At 38.1% G+C, this 13,573-nt stretch overlaps 1 protein-coding gene across 6 annotated transcripts in view; it reads left to right on the top strand.

Moving 5' to 3' along the window:
• KCNN2 (potassium calcium-activated channel subfamily N member 2) overlaps nt 1–13,573 on the top strand; it is a 477,186-nt gene that overhangs the window by 193,651 nt on the left and 269,962 nt on the right. For all 6 annotated transcript variants that reach the window (XM_082723557.1, XM_082723555.1, XM_082723554.1 and 3 more), the window contains one exon: nt 5,698–5,783. The gene's annotated coding sequence lies outside the window, so the exon portion shown is untranslated. The remainder of the gene's footprint in view (nt 1–5,697; nt 5,784–13,573) is intronic.

Here is a 13,573-nt window from a genome sequence, read left to right on the forward strand (position 1 = left end):
CAGAGTTTGGGCTTTTTACTCCATTATTGTCTTTTTTAGTTAGACATTGGGAGACCTTGCATGGAGATTTAGATTTGGTTTTCCTTCTTCCTTGGTAGCTCACTGGTGGAGCTACTCTCCAAGGTAGATTTCTCTATTCCCATTGTATAGATAAGAAATAAAGGTGCAATAAGTTGCTGAAGGCAGCACAGGTAAGAACCTGTGCCATTAAGATTGAGCCTGGGGTGGGCTGGGGGGCACCTGGGTGGCTCAGTGGGTTAAAGCCTCTGCCTTTGGCTCAGGTCATGATCCCAGAGTCCTGGGATCAAGCCCCACATCAGGCTTTCTGCTCAGTAGGGAACCTGCTTCCCTTCTCTCTCTGCCTGTCTCTCTGTCTACTTGTGATCTATGTGTATCAAATAAATAAAATCTTAAAAAGAAAAAAAAAAAAAAGATTGAGCCTGGGCTTGACTCTCACATCCTTTGTACAAACTGCTTTACAAGAAATAGTTCAAACTGATAGCTTCAAACAAGACTCCTGGCCCCCAAAGTACAGACATTTACTGATTGATTCCCCAGACCCTGTGCTAAGTGCTTCAAATACATTATCTGATTTTACTCTCTCAGGAACCACCATGAGACAGTTACTATTTCTCTCCCCAATTTGAAGATGAGAAAGTGGAGCCATAGAAAGTTCACACAGAATACAAGAGAACATCCTAAACAAATAGAGTCAGGACCCTAATTCAGGGGCCAGCAGACTTTTCTTGGAAAGGAATAGTTAGTAAAGGTTGTAAGCTTTGTATAACTTATCTCTTGCAATTACTCAGCTTTGCCATTTTACCATGAAAACAACTGTGGACACTGTGTCAAGAATGAACATGGTTGTAAACCATGTTGAGAGCTTTCAATCTTCCAACACCTTAAAAACAAACAAACAAACAAAAACAACAAAAACAAAAAAACTTTCTCTGGGGAAAATTTTTAAAAGCATCCTCAATGTCAATCAAAAGGGTTAAATCAGTGAGGTCATCAGTGCCTAACTTTTCTGTTTTATGGTTTTGGTAACAAGACACAGATGGTATCATCAGTTCCAAGCAAATAATGAGATGTTATCTCTCATATTATTCATTTGGAAGCAAGATCCATAAAAAGGTTTCCTTATCAATGCCACATAGCCATGGGCTTAGAAAGGAGTAGAAATGTACTGGTTTGGTGACAGAAAGATTTTGCTTAAGAGCATAACTTGGGGACACTTAGTGAAATATTTCCATTCTTCAAAAAGGATTTGGTTCACAGTTTGTCTTTGTATTGTGTAGGAAACTAGCATGATAGCAATAATTTAAGATTCTATTCCTACTAGAGTATAGACTTGTCAGCTATAATCAGGGTTCAAGGTTTGGGATGGAAACTTTTTTTTTAAGATTTTGTTTATTTATTTGACAGAGATCACAAATAGGCAGAGAGGCAGGCAGAGAGAGGGGGGGATGTGGGCTCCTTGCTGAGCAGAGAGCCTGATGCAGGACTCGATCCCAGGACCCTGAGATCATGACCTGAGCTGAAGGCAGAGGCTTAACCCACTGAGCCACCCAGGCTCCCCAGGATGGAAACTCTTAATCACCTTTTATCCTCTCTGCCACAGTGAATAAGAACAAAATTTCTAAAGGGTTCTTTTAAATTGGAAAAATGTACTTTATATTCAGCAGGGAGAAAGAAATGTGTAGCTAAATGAAGAGTAGCAAAGGAGAGTTAACTTTTCTTCCCTGGGAAATGGCGTTTATGCTCAGTTACACAAAACCCTTTCAGCATGATTAGGAACTAAGACTCTGGAGGCAGGAAGGGACCAAGCTGTCTCCAGGATTTGAAAAAGAGTCAGGTAGAGTCACTGCATTAAATCAATAAATCAGATTAGAATCCAAGACACAAAACTGTTAAGAGTCAGACCTCCCTTTGCATTCAGTACTTGAACTGTTTTCTCTGCATGTCAAAAATTTCACCACACGTTTCTATATCGATTAGTTCCTGGACCCTCTGTCTCTGGGAGGAGACAGGATGGCAGTAATGCATTGGTCTGTCATCACCAACTAAAAGTCATCTGCAGACTTCACTTGTTGGGAAGCTAGCCCTGCAGACAATTTTAGCAGCTCTTTTATACTCTAATGTGAAGAAGCAGATACAACTTTGCCCTGGAATATTTCTGTTTGAGCCACAAGCTTCTAGCAGTTGTCATTGCCCAGAATGAGAAGAAAAAACAAAAATGTTTTGGGGCTCCACCATCCAGAACTGGGAGGATTTGTATTAATTTTTATTATTTTTATTAACTTTTATTAATGAACCCACTACCCAAACTATATCCGGAGACAAATGCAGCATTTCATTCATTTTCATCAGGGTATAATTGGCACATTAGTTTCATGTGTACAACATAATGATATTCTAATGTAGAACACAGTTATTTTATCTAAAAGAACATTGTTGGGTTTGAAGAATTTACTTCAACTAGGATTTTCCTATCTGTGGTTTTCAAAGATTCTTGATTCAATGACTCACTTTTTTTTCCAACCGATAACTTCTGATTTCTCTCTTCAGTCTGATATTAGTGGAGTAAAAAAAGAAAAATGGTTTGAAATTTCAACAATGTGAGAAAAGAATGAAAAGCAGAAAGGAACTGATTTTCTTAGGCTTGGTTTGAGGAGGGAGATTGTACTTATATATACGGTATTTGGGTTGGGCCCACATAAAAAATTAATTGATCACTATTAGCACAGGGCTCTGGAATCAATGACAATTAAAAGTATTTGAATGATTTGATTCCATTATAAACATGTTGGGAAATCCTTGGTTGGTAGATCTCAGCATCCCTGAAGTCAGTGTGTATGGGACCCTTAGGACAGAGTATTTCTGAACTGTAGTCTTAGGACCATAAGAATCAGAATAATCTGAGGTTTTTATGTAAAAGATGAATTTCTGAGATTCACTCCAGATTTTTAAGATAAAATCACTGGGTAGGGGCACCTGGCTGGCTCAGTTGGTAGAGCATGCCACCCTTGACCCTGGGGTCATGAATTTGAGCCCCATGTTGGGTGTAGAGTTTTCTTAAAAAAAGAAATAAAATTAAAAAAAAATTTTGGGATGGTTTCAAGATGTAGAAGTAGCATCTGACAAAATGTAACATTTGTAAGAAAGCTTTTAGTAAACTAGGAATAGAGAGAAACTTGGTCAACTTGATACACAATATCTACAAAACTGGAGAGCTAGCATCATACCTAATAGTGAGGAGTTTGAGGCTTTCCTATTAAGATCAGGAATAAGGCAAGGATGTCCTATCTCACTAGTTTTTCAACATCACACTTAAAGTCTAAGCTAATGCAGTAAGAAAAGGAAATGGAAGTGTACAGGTTGGTAAGGAAGAAATAAAACCATCTTTGTTCACAGATGACATGAGTAAGTAGAAAATTTGAAAGAACTGAATTTAAAACAAAACCCTATGTCCATTAGCACACCTCCAGCTGAAATACTTAGGCACAAACTAAACAAAACATGTATTAGAAATGGGAAGAAAGTGACAAGACTGAAGAAAGCAATTCAAGGGAATAAACTGTGATATATACAATGGAATATTATTCAGTGCTGGGGAAAAAAAAAAAAAAGTGAGCTGGCAAGCCGTGCAGGGCCTGGAGGAACCTTAGATGCATATCGCTAAGTGAAAAAAGCCAGTTGATCAAGGCTACATGCTATTTGATTCCAACAATACGACATTGTTAAAAAAAAAAAAAAAAAAAGGCTGAACTGTGGTGATAGTCAAAACGTTAGTGGTTGCCAGGGACTAGCAGGGAGTGGAGGATAAATATGCAGAGCCCAGGGGATTTTTACGGCAGTGATTCTATGATGGTGGATGTGTCATTATACATTTGTCTACACCTGTAGAATGTACAACATCAAGAAGGAACTCTAATGTGAACTACGGTCTTTGGGTAATAATGATGGTCAATGTAGATGCATCACACGTAGTAAAAGCATCTCCCTTGTGGGGGGTGTTGAGAATGGGGGGGGGCAAGCAAAGCGGTACATGGGACATCTCTGTCTTCTACTCAGTTTTGCTGTGAACATAAAACTGCTCTTACAAATAAAATCTAGTTTTGCAAATCAGGGGAAAAAAAGTTACTGGATGGCATTTGATGATAGATTCTGTCAGGAATTTCTTTAAAGGGCCACATCATAAATATTTTAGGTTTTATAGGCCACATATGGTTTCTATGGTTTCTTTAAAAATGTGAAAATAATTTCTAGCTGATGGGCCTTAAAAAAACAGGTAGTAGGTTAGATTAGGCCCATGAGTTATAGTTTGCTGATCTCTGGACTGTGTAATTAGAAACATTGATCTTGCAAAAAAAAAAAAAAAAAATCTGAATGTTAACCTGGGAAACCAAAGCTATAAAGTATTTTTGCACACCGCCTGGTTTAGCAATTAAGGCATTAGAAATGTGTATTTGAATCTGATTAAAATACTATTGTTAATTGATGCATTGACTTCCTCCCTCAACACCTCTTGGACAAAATCTTTTGAAATATATCTTTAAATTATCTCAACACTTATATCACTTATGGAAATGAGCAAAAGAGAAGAAAAATCTTACTCAAGAAGAGGGACACAAAAGTTCATAAAAGGTGGCCAGTAAACACAGTGAGTAAGTGAGCGAATTATCATTTAAAGAAATACAAATACTGAGGCAGTCTTCCAAATGGGTTTTTTAAATAAGTACTTTTGAAATTCTAAAAAGATGGAAGAATAAGTAATATTCATAACAGAAGAAAAAGGAATCATGAAATTCAAAGATAGGTTGTGACACAAGAACAGGGAAAACAAAAAAGAACCAATTAGGAATCCTGGAACTGAAAATTCTGGTCATTTTTAAATTAACACATGAATATAACTGAAGAGATAATTAACATATCAGAAGACCCAGAAAAAAACACTGAGAGGTGTTTTCTTTTCTTTTTTTTTTTTTTGGTTTTGTTTTTGTTTGTTTTAAGTGACAATAAGGGGCATCTGGGTGGCTCTGTCGGTTGAGTGTCAGACTCTTGATTCTGGCTCAGGTCATGATCTCAGGGTCGTAAGATGGAGCCCTGTATTGGGCTCCATGCTCAATGGGAAGTCTGCCTGAGATTCTCTCTCTCCTCCTGCCCCTCACTCATCTTGTGCACACACGATCTCTCTCTCAAGTAAATAATAAATATTTTTTAAAAAGTGATAGTAAAGTTACAGAGCCAGATCAGAAGATGAGTCAAGGAGTTTGCTCCAACATATGTCTTACGTTTTTGAAAAGTTAGAACAGTGAGAAAGTATCTTCCAAATTGAAGAAAGACCTAGATCCTCTGAGAGACCGTGACCCAAGAGGGGAATATGAGAAATAAAAATACAGTCCTTTCTAAGGTACAGGGACACCACTACCCTGTAGGACACTTGTATGTGACATTGAACATGGGGCTCTCTGGGGGTTGCTGTCTTCCAATTTCATGACTTGGTTGAGGGACCCGGGGCCTAGTTTTCAACCCCCTCTTTCTCCTTAGTCCTAATCCTTAGTACAGACCAAGAATTATAGGACTGTATGTGGACTCACAACCTGAGGTTCTTCCTATACAGGACAAAATTATCATTCCAGAGTAGAGATGAAATAAAGTTTTGGACAAACTATAATGGGAATTTACTTCTTACAGATTCTTTCTGAGAGAACTACAAAAGAATGGGCTCCAGCAAGAGGAAAAGCGAATCCAAGGAATGGAGTGGGAGATAAGCAATAGCGGTGAGTAAAAATTGTAAAATATGTTCATTTAATTTGAATGTAAAGCATGGTGATTTATTGAACAAAATGTTAGGTCAGCCGAATTTACTTCAATTGGACTCTCCTCTGTGCCTGTGGCTTCACCTATTTGCAATATAGTGACTCTTTTTCAACCATTAGCTACTTACTCCTCTTACTAACTGACCACCCCTATGCTAAGAAAAGATAAAATAGTTGGAATATTGATAATTTGAGGGGGAAAAAAACCCAGACAGTAACTTTTCATTTGTCTTTGTAACCCCTGGGAAGGCTCATTCAGTGCTTAGAAATGTGCTTATAACATAGAAAGTACTAAAATATATTTCTGAAGTGAATAAATATATTCTAATTTAAACTTTAAGTATAGTTTCCTATGAGAGACAGCACTTTTGTGGGATTAAGTATTGGGGCAGAGAATTATATCCTTGATTTGTTTTTATCAGAACACCATGATAAAAATGAGCCTATAATTAAAAACATATTATACTGTTGACATTTTTAAGTACTTATGGCAAGCTTCAGTGAATACTTTTTGGGGAGACAATCTTCTGTTCTCTTTTAGATCCTTGAATAAATTAATATTAAATTAAAAAATACTTTCTGGTTTTATTTGTATGACAAAAACTGGTTTTTGGTTGGCAAGTAGAAACATATTTTTTGAAGATAAATTTCTTAATGGATACTCTTTCAGGATATGTCATCCAGTTATTTTTATATGTAGCAGAAAAATACAAGCTTCTCACCTTCCCTTGCTCAGTCTAGAAGCAATTTCTGAGTCCAGGCCACTTTGCTGTCCTATTACTTATTTAAGGCAATCTCAAATATGGCCTGGCATCTCCATCCTGGTAGTAAAATCCCCATCTTGGTAAACTAAGGGTAATTCTCTTACACTTTTGCTCCCCTCCTCGCTCGCCAGTCCACGGTTGGGTACAGTTAGTGTACTGGCATTAATATTAAGGTCCTTTGCTTAATTTTCTGATTACAGTTGTCGCCCCTTATCTTCAGGGGATATGTTACAAGACCCCCAGTGGGTGCCAGAAACAGTGGACAGCACCCAGCCCTAAATATACTATGCTTTTCCCATATAAACATACCTACAATAAAGTTTATTTATAAATTAGGCATAGCAAGATATTAACAAGGAAACTGGCACAAATGTCTTTTTCCTTTGCTATTTTTTGGATAGCAGATTCATCCTTACTGCAGCATAGGGTACTTTTTTCTTATTTAGAACTGTTCCCTTTTCCCTTAAAGGAAGCACTTTATGGCTTTTCTTTGCATATCCAAATTGCCACCATTTCTCCTCTTGTATTTTCTGCCCATTATTAAGTAAAATGAAGATTAATGAAACACAGGCCTGTAATACCACGACAGTCGATCTGATAACAGAGATATTTACTAAGTGACTAAGGGACAGGCAGTGTATACAGAGGGGCAAAGGGACAATTCACCTCTCAGGGGGGACAGAGCAGGCTGGCTCAGAATGGCTCTTAACGTAAAACTTACAAATTGTTTATTGCTGAAAATTTTCTTTTAATATTTTCAGGTTGTGGTTGACTCTAGGTCACAGAAACCACAGAAAGTAAAACCATGCATTAGGGGAGTTACTGTACCTTAGAGAGGCTTGACTTTATGTCCATAGTCTCATGGCTGCTGAGGCAATTTAAAAAGCCAGACTTTTTGTAAAGCAGATGGTTCTGGTCTCAGAACACGTGTTTACTTGATTCTCCCTGGCAAGTCTGTTAGGAAGAAGTCCTGGTCTTATGTGTGCTGTGTTACTGCTTCATCTGGAGTTTCGGATTATTTTTTATTTTATTATTTTATTTCATTTCATTTCATTATTTTTTGTTATGTTCTGTTAGCCAACATTATTTTATTTTATTTATTTAGTTCTTACTATGTTCAGTTAGTTAACATATTTTATTTTACTTTTTTGTGGAGTTTTTGGTTATGAACACTGGTGACGGTACTACTTGTTGAGAATGAGCTGCCACAAGGAATCTGTATTTGAACTCAAATATTTAATCCCTTAGGGCAGGCTGTGAATGCAGGGACTCATAATCCAAAAAAGCAATCTAACTCATTCTTTGCAGCAGCTACATAATGTTTCAGAGCAGCTGGTACTTATGAAGATGATACCTGTTCTGTCGTTGTGACTGTTAATAATGAACGTTCTTGAACGCCTGCTCTGGCCTGAAGGAAGACCACCAAGTAAATCACACGGAAGTACCTAACAGTAGTGGACACTGCTGAATTTCTTTCTCTTTAACCTCTTCATTGCCTGGATCCCTCAACCCAAGACAAACTTCTTCTTGCTCTTTGCATTTTCGTTCGTTTGTTTGTTTTCTTGGCATTTTGCTCAGCTCACTCTAGAATGCAAGAGCCTTTGTCCAACTTGCTAGACACGCAACATTTACAGCGGTCAGTAAGCTCCTCTGTTCCCTCTGCTAAAAATGTTGTCCCCTGTCAGACTGTACTTAATCTTCAAGACCTAGTTCCATTTCCTCTCAATTCACGAAGCATCCCTGCATTGTCTTCCTATCAGGCAACGTTGTCCTCCCGTCCTGGCCTCTGGGGCCGGTACCTCCCTCCGGCTTCTCCCATAAGAACACCATTAGCTGTCCACCCAGCTGTCTTCCCAGCAGATTGCAAACTGCTCATTCTTTTTCCCGCCCTCCCTGCACCTTGCAATTGACAGAATTTTTAATTGAATTGAAAAACTACCATAAAGTACCTTAATACTTCTAGCAGCAGGCTTTGTAGATAAAGAGCAACATTTGGAACTGTTGATGACCTCGGGATTCTTGCACTATCCCTGTAGAAAGAGGCAAGGCGGGGTGTGTTTGTTGCAAGCTCAGTCCCCTGGACGTGAGGGAGACAGCCTTAGGAAGAGGGATACCTAGCTGCTCCCCAGACAGTGGCCAGGGACTGTTTCAAAGGGACTGAGGCTGAAAAGGAGTGACAGATAAACATGTGGGGGTGGGGAAGCCCAGGGACATGAACAAGCAGGGGCAGTTGACAGAACCTGCTCACTGTGCTCCCTAGGTCTTGTTTCATTTGCATGTTAAGTCCACCCCTGGGCATAGCTTTTAGCATTATAATGAAGCCGGAAGTCAGTGAAAGGTCAGAGGTTGGAAGTCTTGGGACTGAGACTGGTCTGGTGGGGTCTGGTCTTTGCAGGAACAAGCCCATTGTAAATGGGGCTCTGGAAGTTGTTTCCAGCTTGTGGCTTTTGGCTCCCAGGTTGCAAGCGGACCTGGAGGTGAGCTGGAGAAACAGGTGACATGAGGGGGCTGGGGGGTTCTGCCAGGACCTGTCCTGTAACAGAAATGCCTAAGAAAACATTAAACAGGCAGGCAGATATTCAAGGAGTTTTTATTTTGAAAGCGACTGAAATTTTAACAAGATTAGGTAGGACCCAGGGCAACCTTGTGATCTGCTTTTCTAGGCAGGCCCCTCAGAATCCTTGTGTCAGAACCAGAAACAAACAGACAGATAAAAACCCTATGAAATCTCGTTCTTTTCCTCTTAGCACTGTGATACTGATTTTCCATTAACCTCCACCTACCACTTTCCTCTTGTGTTAGTGACGATTAGAATTCCTAACTTGCAAGGTTGCCGTGGATATTAAACATAAAACACGGACATGTGAGATAACATGTGAAAAGTATTATGAAGCATATAGTTCTTCTTCTTCTTCTTCTTTTAAGATTTTGTTATTTGACAGAGAGAAACACAGTGGGAGAGGGAACACAAGCAGGGGGAGTGGGAGAGGCAGAGGCGGGCTTCCCGCGGAGCAGGAAGCCTGATGTGGGGCTCCACATGGGGCTCTATGGGGGGGGCTTTGTGGGGGGACTCCATGGGGGGTTCAATCTCAGGACCCTGGGATCATGAGCTCGGCCCAAGGCAGACACTTAAGGACTGAGCCACCCCAGTGCCCCTGAATCAAAAGGTTCTTGAAACAGTAGATGGGTATTTGGTGAATCATTGATTCATTCATTCAGTAAACATTTAAGTGCATGCTGTGCACCAGATGCTTATGATGATGATGGTGATGGAAGAGTCCCAAGCCTTCAGGAGAATTCCCATTGATACATGCTTGTAATTTGGGGGAGGATAAAAAACAAGGAAATACATTTTTATTTACGTGATGAAGACATTTGAAATCCAGATAGACACTGTTAGAACAACAGAATTTCAGTCTTGAGATGTTCTTTCAATTTCTTTTTTTTTTTTTAAGATTTTATTTATTTATTTGACAGGGAGGGAGGGATCACAAGTAGGCAGTGAGGCAGGCAGAGAAAGAGAGGAAGCAGGCTCCCTGCTGAGCAGAGAGCTCCATGTGGGGCTCCATCCCAGGACCCTGAGATCATGATCTGAGCCGAAGGCAGAGGCTTAACCCACTGAGCCACCCAGGCACCCCCTTTCAATTTCTTTAAAATCAAATTCTGTTTCACTGAAAAATGAGTAACCACACAACCCCTTCTCCATAGAATCCTCAAAATAAAATGAAGGGCACGAGAGTTACTTTTGAGGTTCTGTTAGATGATGTAAACAAAATATACTGATATAAAGTTTATTAACATGTGGGCTACAAGACAAAATATTGAGTATTGTGTTTACCAAAAATCATAAAAATCATAAAAAAATCATTAAGGGCAGCATTTCCAATTTTTTAAATATTCTCAAGCACAGAAATTTAAAAGGCAGTCAGCTTAAAATGTGTATACCATGTAACCACTTGTCGTCTTCTTTGAAAAGAAATCCTGATGTTGTATTCTATTTCTGGCAGGAATTATAGTAAATATCAATAATTAGAAATGGTTTTTTAAAATCAAAACATAGTCCAAATAGAATATTGCCTGGAATTTATATTTTGATAATTTCTTTCATGTTGCTCTACTTCTGGTATGTAAATGGAGTTTTTTACTCAACTCCTCACTTGGAAAGTATCCATTCATGATTTTTCACCTTGTGCTTTCTTCATTATTTTATTTGGGGTTCAGAAAGTGCAGAATGCTGTCAATAATACACAAGGAAAAGAAGTGACTTTTCGGCTTATCTGATACAACATTCATATTATGGCTGTCTTCTTCCTACACATAAAATCTGTCACTTCTCTTTTCTCTTTGCAAATGTTAGGATTTTTTATTGACAAACATGAAAGACAGTAATAGCAATAAATTATGTTTAATGGCATATTACCCAATATTTAAATATTTTTTAAAAATCAGAATTAATTTTTCTGAACATATCAATAAAAGAACATAGTTCAAAGAGAATTTAATTTGATTTTCATAATTATTTAAATAATTACATGGATTATTGAATTAGTTAACTAAATAATAGAAAAAGTCAAGCTTCAAAAATAGATGACTGCCCTAGATAATGAATACAAATTTACTGATCCTTTTTCAGAACTTCAAATGAAGATATTTTCCATTGTGTGACTCTGCTCATTTTCATAGGATTCAAATAATGGTGACAGTTTCTTTCTAGAACTTTGATTCCTGGAAAATGTGAACCACTAGCTTGTTTTTTATCATCTAATATTTCTGTAACCATCTTTTGCATTTTCTTTTTTTTTTTTTTTATTTTGTTAGTAGGAGCTCTTGATTTAACTTAGTATTCAAACACAGAAAGTCCACTCCCACTGGCTTAGTTATCCTCTACTTTTTCCGAAAACACCTGCTTGTTGTTTTTATCTTAGCCCACCTTGTGTATTCCCATGTTTCACTTGCAAGTTGTCAAAGTTCTTTCTAGTATTTTAAAGTTATAAAAAGCTTTTTAAAGAAAATTCTGTTGGTCATTATTTGATTTTGGAAATGATGATGTGGAAGCAACAGTTAAATCCATAAACGTTTTTTAAACAAAGCAAAATAACCTGTTTTGTTCAGACTTAATTACTGGAGCAAGTTCAGTTACTTTGATGGCACCACAAAGTTCCATTTTTGAGCCGGGAACAAGGACGGAGGTTGAAAAAGGACAGAGTCCTGGAGTTGAACTTCAACTAGATACACCCTGACAGCTAGAAGACACCTCACAGTCTTTTCTCTTTTTGCTTATATTGAGTGCCAACTGTTTTATTTATTTTTTTTTAAAGATTTTATTTATGTATTTGAGGGAGAGAGAGCACCAGTGGAGTGAGGGGCAGAGGGAGAAAGAGACTCCCAAATGAGCTGAAAGCAGATGCTTAAACTTCTGGACCACCTAGGTGCCCTGAATGCCAGGTATTTTAGAAAGACATACCAACATGTTACAACAGACTTAAAAAGCAGACAGTGGCACCCAGACACAGGAGAAGTTAAAGAATTTGCCTTAAAACTAAGAGGTTGAATTTCTTTTGACCTGGATTGGCAATCAGTTTTCTCCTTTCAATGTAGTTCTGAAACAGAAATTTGAAAGGTAAATTTAGAGCTACAGTAGGATTCTTCATTTCTTTTTTTTTTTTTTTTTGGATTCTTCATTTCTTCATTTCTGAGAGGTACTGACAATGATAGACCAACCCAAGGAGTAGTAATGTCTTTATAATTTTTTAAATTTTTTTTTAAGATTTTATTTATTTATGAGAGAGAGAGCGAGTGTGAGAGAGGGACAGAGCACGAGTGGGGGGAGGGGCAGAGAGCGAAGCAGTGGGAGAAGGAGAAGCATTGGGGTGCCCAATGCAGGGCTTGAGCCCGGGACCCCAAGATCATGACCTAAGCCCAAGTTAGATGCTTAACTGACTAAGCCACTCAGGTGCCCCAATGTCTTTAAAGTTACCCGGGGAAATTGGTCTGTTTTTTATTTTTCCATGTGTTCAGCTGATGGTAGATGACATTGTAATCAGTTACTCTGGTAAGGACCACCATGGTCACATTTATTAGTCTTTTGCTTCTAATATTTTTCTAAGCCCAGTATGAATTAAGTTTGCCAGTTACAGTTTGATAACTATGACAGCCAATTAAGAGAAAATTCAGAATGGGTTGGTTGGCTGAATTTTGTGCAATTAGGGAAAGTAAATACCCCAGGGCCCTGCCCATAACTGGATGACTTAATCCCTTCATAATCCTCTTCTCCACTTTCAACCGTCCCATGAAATGCCTTGTTTTTCTCTTAATACCATGTACTTAGCATGTACTCTTACAGGTAGATCTGTAGGATAATTGGATTTGAGGTCATTAGCATCTGAGTTGGCAAAAATATATTCAAGTGAATTGAGTTCAAAGTATTGAATTCCGTTAAAAACGCGATTTTAGTCCACTGATTTCAACATTTTTTATACTTATAATCTTGTACTGGTATCCCCAAGATAAAGAATATTACAAAATGTGTGGAAATCTCAGTATCTTTAATTCCATGGAGAATCTGTGATTTGGCCACAGATTGTTTTGAATTGATTTATTGTTTTTATTGTTTTGAGTTGAAGTTAGAACATGGCACATAGGAGTAAAGCATTAAGTCGAGAGGCTCCATTGAATAGAGAATTAACAGTCTAGACTGAATTGGAAATAGGATCAGAACACATCATCAATCCTATTTATCCTCCAAATTATTACATTAAATTTAATTCTAAATTAGCATTATAAAATAAATAAAAATTAATGGTCTGCCTTAAATCATTCAGTATTTCCTTCTCTTCCTTTATAAATTACAAAAATTTCATTAAAAAACATAACTAGGGGCGTCTGGGTGGCTCAGTAGGTTAAAGCCTCTGCCTTCAGTTGAGGTCATGATCTCGGGGTCCTGGGATCAAGCCCTGCATTGGGCTCTCTGCTTAGCAGGGAGCCTGC

Source organism: Mustela nivalis (genome assembly GCF_964662115.1).
Source record: "Mustela nivalis genome assembly, chromosome: 3".
Classification (NCBI taxonomy): Eukaryota; Metazoa; Chordata; class Mammalia; order Carnivora; family Mustelidae; genus Mustela; species Mustela nivalis.